At 53.4% G+C, this 7,125-nt stretch overlaps 1 long non-coding RNA gene across 1 annotated transcript in view; it reads left to right on the forward strand.

The window, feature by feature from the left end:
• The window catches only part of LOC111821376 (uncharacterized), an 18,058-nt gene extending 16,883 nt beyond the window's left edge, over positions 1-1,175 (forward strand). Inside the window, exons 2-3 of the long non-coding RNA XR_002824806.1 lie at positions 29-178; positions 1,093-1,175. This is a non-coding gene — a long non-coding RNA (uncharacterized LOC111821376). The remainder of the gene's footprint in view (positions 1-28; positions 179-1,092) is intronic.
• Positions 1,176-7,125: the final 5,950 nt, after the last annotated feature.

Below are 7,125 nucleotides of genomic sequence, written 5' to 3' on the forward strand. Positions count from 1 at the left end.
TTCTCTTCATTCTCCCTTGCTCCCGAAGGGATGAGACCAGTGGAGTATCTTAGATGGCCGCTCACAGGCTTTTAAGACCCCAGACACTACTCACCAAGGTGCAACTCTGATTTTTTTGGCTTTGAGGTGGACCACGGAGATTCCGGCCCAAAGGCGACTAGGGACCATTAGGAAGGAGGTGAGTGAGCATTTAAAATGTTCTAAGAAGAACAATTTTAATCAAGAAATCAGTAGATGAATCCTGATCGAAAGGGGAAAATTGTGGAACAAAATTTCAAATTCTTACAGGCTCCAGACTTACTGGATCTATGGAGATTGGAGGAACCCTCGAATCTATTGCTCTAAGAAAATCTTCAAACCATGAACCGAAATTATCTCCTGAAGTCATCTTTAAACAACCGTGTAGCTAAATTAGTAAAGAGAGTTCACCGTGATCATTGCGCTCTTTTATAGAATTGTCTATATGAGATCAAACTGTCAACAGTAACTCTAAAGCATAGATGAGAAGTTTAGGGGGTAGTGAGTCTAAGTCCATGGTGGTGAAACAATCTGGTGACAACATGGAGAATGTAACCAGTGTTATTGAATTGTACGTGTAAGAATGGATGAATAGGTGTATGTTCGGTTGTGCATATTTTCACCAGAATTTAAGTAAGTAAATAAATAAATACAATGTTCTAAGAAGAGCTTAGCCCAGTTCCATCACAGCCCGTCTGTTACAATGGTGGGTTCTGGGCAGCTGCCATGCCAAAAAATGGGCTGGCTCTGCGTGTGCTTGTCAGAGGCATGTCTGAGTCCAAGCCATGCTGTTAAGCAGAGTGAGGTGAAGAACTGTGTGGTATAACATGACCTCTTTTCTGGTACATTCTCTTTAGCGGATACACATGCATGCATGGGTGTAACATTTTTTTCTGACGGGCTGCACAAGAAACTGTTAGCTGGTCACTGCACAAGAAACTGTTAGCTGGTCACCTATAGGGGGAGGCTGAAGAGGGGAGAAGGGAGGGAGAGTTTTACTTTTATTGGAAACCTTAGTCTTTTGTTTGACTTTCCTATCATGTGCATATATTCTTCTTTTTTTACTGCCAACAGATGTTATTTGAGCACTTGGGATTATGGACCATTCTTTTCTTTCTCTGTGGTGTCAAAGAAGAAAGAGGTAATGAAAGTCGGTGCGGAAGGGGATTTGGTTTTGTTGTCTTGCTGTGGAGGGCAGGGCCTGGCTGGGGGCAAGACGCTGAAAGGCCCAAGGACCTGGGAAAGGGTGAAGGAGACTCAACAGTGGAGTGGGGGTCCTGCCTTACCCTTCCTACCTGCTGGGAGGCCTTTGAGGGTCCAGACAAGGGCCCAAGGCTTCGGAGCCCTCTCTCCCATTTGAGCTAAACCACCGGGAGCACAGGCTCCTTTTCAACTCCAGCAACAATTGGGACCTCTGTCCCCTTGCCGGAGGTTTGCCTGCAATTTGCATGCCCCAGCACTGCGTCCTGCTCTCTGCACCTCTGGTCCCAGGCTCGCCCGTAGAGATGGAAGGTGGGAGCCAGCAGAGCGTACTGTGTGGCCAGGTCCTCTCTGTGTCGGGTCCTGTCCTGTGTCCCTGTGGCAGATGCGTGGACAGGCCCCAAACCCCACTGGTCACGCCTGGTTGGCCTGGAGATCGCTGGGGTGCAGGGGTTGGGGAGACATCTGACTCTGTCCTGGGTCCTGGCCAGCTGGGCGCCCTAGTTTGCAGTCTCTGCTCGCCCAGCACCAGGTGACACAGCCTGTGGTCCCCAGTGTCATTGACCGCTGACCACCATGCCAAGCCATGCCCCATGACCCCAGTGGACAGAGCCCTGTCAGGTGGGAAGAGGGCTGTGAGCTCCATTTCACTGGCTAAGAAACTGAGGTCAGGATGGTAAAGTGACTTGCCAAGGTCGATGGTCAGCCAGGGGAAGAACAGAGCCTGAGACCCCCGCGTCTCCATCCTGGGCACTCAATCCTGAGGGTAAGCTGATGAGAAGTGAAGTTAATACAATCTCAGGGCAGTGTGGGGAGAAATGTGCCTTAAAAGTGGCCCGGGACTGACAGTTCTGGGTCCTTCTGCACAGTGTCCTCCATCAGAGAACGCGATTTCCCCAGGACCCTCCCTGCTCCCTGCCACTGGGGAGGTGGGCTAGGGGATCCTCAGCTCCTTTGGAGGGAGCGAATGGAGAGAGGCCAGGGCTGGCGGTGGCGAGCAAGCAGCCATCTTTACCTTTACTGACGGCAGCCCCTTCCCACCTCCCCACCCGTTTCCTGGAGGAGCCTCAAAGATCTCCAGCCGTTGGCCCCCTTCTCCTCCGCTTCCTGTTTGGGTTCCAGAGAGACGTTTGGCCGTTTCTGCAGCTGAACTGGGAGCCGGTTGGCCTGGTGGGAGGGAGCACACTTGCTGGGGAGCGGATCACAGCTTCAGGGGGCTGCCGGCTTGAGAAGGGTGGAGGCCTGGAGTCAGTTGGAGCTTCATCTTGTAGTCAACTTAGATGCTAAATCCTCAGACCTGGAAGCCCTGGAGAGGTCAACTAGACCAGTCCCCTGCCTCAGTGCAGGGTCCACCTATGCCAGGCAGTGAGGCTCGGACACCCTACTGCCCCACTCAAGCCCCTGCAGGCAGGTCTTCTCAGTGGCTGACCGCCTGTGTGACTTGGTCAGGCCACTTGAACTTGATGTGCCCCAGCTTCATCACTTGTAAAACCTACTTCATAGGCACATAGGCTCATAAATAGCAGCAGGAGCCCTGGCAGTGCGATGGTTAAGCTCTCAGCTGCTAACCAAAAGGTTGGTGGTTTGAACCCACCAGAGGCTCCACCGGAGAAAAGACCTGGCAATTTGCTCCCATAAAGATTACAGCCTAGGAAACCTATGGGGCAGTTCTATTCTGTCATATAGGGTCCCTCTGAGTTGGAATCTACTCGACAGCAGACAACATTCTTACAGCAAGGAGTCCCTGGATGGTACAAATGGTTAAGCACCTGACTGCTAGCCAAAAGACTGGCAGTTTGAACCCATCCAGAGGCTCCTCAGAAGACAGGCCTGGCGATCTGCGTCTGAAAGGTGACAGCCTTGAAAACCCTATGGACCGTTCTACTCTGCACACATGTGGTTGCCATGGGTCGGAATCGGCTCGGCGGCAGCTAACAACATTCTTATAGCATATGGACGTGGTAGAAGGGAAGAAACCCAGCCTTGTCCACCACGCTGCCACTCACCGTCTGTCCCAGGCTTGCTGCCCCTACCACACCTGTAAGTTGACCCGCACTCTAGACCCTCCACCGGTCATGGAGCAGATGACAGCCTGCCTCATCAGGCCAGAGTTGATCAGGTGAGGGAGATACAGCAAGTGCCTTCTGATCACCTTGCTAGGCACTCACTCAGGAGGCAACATGGGAAAGGCCAAGAGGACAGTTGAGGGACTCTTACGGTTCAGGGAAGACTTCCTGGGGAAAGAGGTTCTCAGGTCAGATTTGTTCAAGGCAGGGTGGAGTCAGCCTGGCAGCAGAAGGTGGGACAGTGTTGAGGTAGGGAACCCATTAGCAAAGGTCTAGAGGCAGGAGAGTACCTGATGTGGACAGGGCCAAGGTTGGGAAAGTGCTGGGAGGAGGAGCTGGAAGGCCAGTTAGGACAGTCCACCGTACTCATCCCATCTCACCTACTCCAGTCCCTAGGGTTCAGGGCTGGCCGAGGCCTCTGTGGTCCCCTGAGGTCTCAGCAGGATCACAGCTGATTCTTGAGGGCTCACTCCTGACATACACGACAGTCAACCTCCACTAGGTCACTAAGACTGAGGTCACTGCTCAACCTCATGACTTCAGGGCGGGGATGGGGCCTGATTCACATGCCCCAGGGGACATAGCCCTACAGCTGGGGCCACTAAAGTAGGCGCTTTTGCCCCTGGGGAGGCCAGGTCACACACCCTGAGGGCCAGGAAGGGCAGGGCAGAGAGGAAGGCCCCATCCGGGCCCCTGCAGGGAAGGGGTTCTTGGGGCCACGGAGGGTCCACATTAGTGAGAAGATTTGCAAATGGGAAAGGCATTGCCTCGGTTCCCTCACAGGGTCAGTAAGGGGAGATGCTTCTCTTTTGGGGGCACACAAAGATGCTTTGGGATGAGCCCTGCAGGGTGATGGTTGGGGGTGGGGGATCCAGTTCCTGCTTTTCCAGCCCTAGAAGCAGCCCACATCCACTCCTGCCCCTGTTCCCAACAAGAGTCCCTGGGAGGGGGCCATGAGATTGCCCCAGCCCTACTGTGCCCTGGCCGAGAACTACCTCGCTTATGAGACTGAGGCCTTCCTGGGCCAGGTGTTTGGCCTCCACATCAGACTAGAGTATTCTGGGAACAGAAATTAGGTCTCCTTCTGTTCTCCAAGCCCCGTGGCTGTTCCTGAGCCTTCTTCCCAGGTGGCATAAGGCCTGGGCCTGTGATGTGCAAAGGGTCTCTGCCCCTTCCCCAAGGGCCTGGCATCTCAGGCCTCCGACCTTCTCCCTGGGCCAGTGAGGGCTCCACGGGGAGGTGGGACTGGTGAGAGTAGGGGAAGGCAGAATCGGCTGCATAATTTAAAGAGTCCAGCACAAAATGAAAATTCGAGCCCCTTGTGCAAACTTTATTAATTTCAGGACAGCATCAGCAGAGCATAAAACCAAGTGTGGGGCCCTTGCCACTGCACAGCTTGCACGGCCGTGAAGCTGGCCCTGGGAGAGGGGGCAAGTGTTCCAGAAGGTGTCCGTTGCTTGGGTGAAGGAAAGGAGGTTGGAGCAAGTACCTAAGGACAGGGAGGAACTGGCCCTGCTGGGCTGTCAAGAAACAGGGAGACATGAGGTGATTAGGTTGGATGGTGCCAGATCCAGAAGAGTCCTAAACACTTGAATTTCAGCTTGATCCTAGAGGTAGAGAGGAAGGCACTGAAGATTCTCTAGCAAGGAGGGAGGCAAGAGAGGCTGAGCCAGGCTGCAGCAGTATGTCAGACCTGGCTGGGGCTGGGGAGATCCTTGGCTCCCCATTTACTGAGGCAGAAACAAAGGCCAGGGAGGGACAAGGACTTGCCAGGGTCACCCAGCAAGGGGTGCAGAGACAGGCCAGAGAGCTGACTGCCTGGAACCATGTCTCAGGCTCTGATGCCTATGGTCACCTAAAAAGCAGGGCCCACCCTCCCCTTCACCTCAGTCCTGGGCCTTCTCCTCCTGAGCACCCTTGCCCTCTGGCCCTGTCTCAGTGTCTCTTGCGTTCCCCCTTTCTCAGGGTCCATTGGTCCAGCCTGGCCAGGCAGGGGGAGGGGAGCACAGAGAGCCAGGCCAGAAAGGCAGCCAGGGTAAGGTGGCAGGGCCCACAAGGTTCCTTTAGGTCCCATCCCAGGAGAGCCTGCTGTCCCCCTGCACCCCCCACCCCTTGCCACTATTCAACCAAATACCCTGTGCCCCTCTATACTCCCCTGCCCTCCAGCACCCAGATCCTGGGCCGGCCCAAGGTATTTTGAGATCTCCCATGGGCCTCAGTGCCCCCTGAGGCCCACAAATCTGTTACTTCTCTGTGCTCTTTGGGAAAATGAAGAGCTTCCAAAGCGACCCACACAAGTATATGCAAAGGAGATGCAAATAAAATAGTAAGGGTCCTCAATGAAAACCAGTCTGGGCGTTGGGTGTTGCTTGCCTCCTCCTCCCTGTCCTGATTCCTCTAAATGTGTGAGTATGTGTGTGTGTGTGTGTGTGTGTGTGTGTGTTGGAAGTGGGAGACGGGACATGGTTTATAGCTAAGAAATGCTTCCGAGTACCCTCTGGGAAACCCCAGTCCTGGCTTGGGCCAGTGTCAGGGGTGGGGGAAGTCAGACTCTGGGGAGCGTGACCGAGGTTGGGGTGGTGAGTAGAGGGGAGCAGAATGAGGGTCCAAGGATGAGAGTCTGAGACAAGGGACCATGGCCCCAAAAGGAAGCTGGGCTGGAAGCCCCCATCGATGTCAGCCAATCTCCCCTTCTCACTCACCCACGTGGAGGCTACCTGGTGAGTAAGGCACTTGACCGCCAGGAGCCTCAGGTTCTTCATCTGTAAACACAAGCTATGGCGTGAGGAAACCACTGTGCAGTGCTGATTCTAAGCAGTTCTGTTCTGGTAAGATGATTTACAACCTTCAGGAAGAGGAAAATGGTGGGTCCTTCTAGAAGTTTCTGCAAGAGGCTTAACAAAATGTCCTGAAGTGATGAGCCCCATTTCAGTAGCAGACAGGGAGAGGGAAGCAGGTCTGAGAGAAATCCCTACCCAGCACCCTAGGCCTCCATGTTGAGTCTCCTTGGGTCACATCCTCAGTTCTTAGGGGACAACGAGCACCTTTGCTTGGAAGAGTCGAAGTCGTCTCTCCTACGAAGGGGTAGCCACAAGAGATTATTAAGTGTTTGGGTATCAATATAGATGAAAAAAAAAATCAAAACTAAAAAGGAAAGACACAGTTGAGAACTTGGGCTGGATAGGAGCTGAGTTTGGGGCTGAGGCAGCTGTGAAAACAGTTGTTGTCATTAGCTGCCATTGAGTCGGCCCAGCTCATGGCAACCCCATGATCAAACTCTGCCTGGTCACAATCGGTTGTGATCTGTAGGGTTTTCACTGGCTGATTTTCAGAAGTAGATTGCCAAGCCGTTCTTTCTAGTCGATCGTAGTCTGAAAGCTCTGCTGAAACCTGTCCAGCATCATCAAAAACCAAACCCATTGCCGTTGAGTTGATTCTGACTCAGCAATCCTACAAGACAGAGTAGAACTGCCCCATAGGGTTTCCAAAGAGCAGCTGGTGGATTCGAACTGCCGAGCTTTTGGTTAGCAGCCGAGCACTTAACCACTGCGCCACCAGGGCTCCATTCACAGCAACACGCAAACCTCCACTGACAGGTCGTGGCTGCACATGAGGTGCATTGGCTGGGAATCGAACCTGGATCTCCCACATGGGTCTCCCGCATTGAAGGTGAGAATTCTACTGCTGAACCACCAATGGCCTTGAGAACTGTGTTAGGCTCATTTACATTTTGTATGGCTTTCAAACCAGGCAGGCTGGCCTCTGCCCCTTCCTGGCTGTTTGAGCCTGGCTTACTCTTTTAACTTCACGCAGCCTCAGTTTCCTCATCTGTAAAATGGGG

Source organism: Trichechus manatus, unplaced genomic scaffold (assembly GCF_000243295.1).
Source record: "Trichechus manatus latirostris isolate Lorelei unplaced genomic scaffold, TriManLat1.0 scaffold00005, whole genome shotgun sequence".
Classification (NCBI taxonomy): Eukaryota; Metazoa; Chordata; class Mammalia; order Sirenia; family Trichechidae; genus Trichechus; species Trichechus manatus.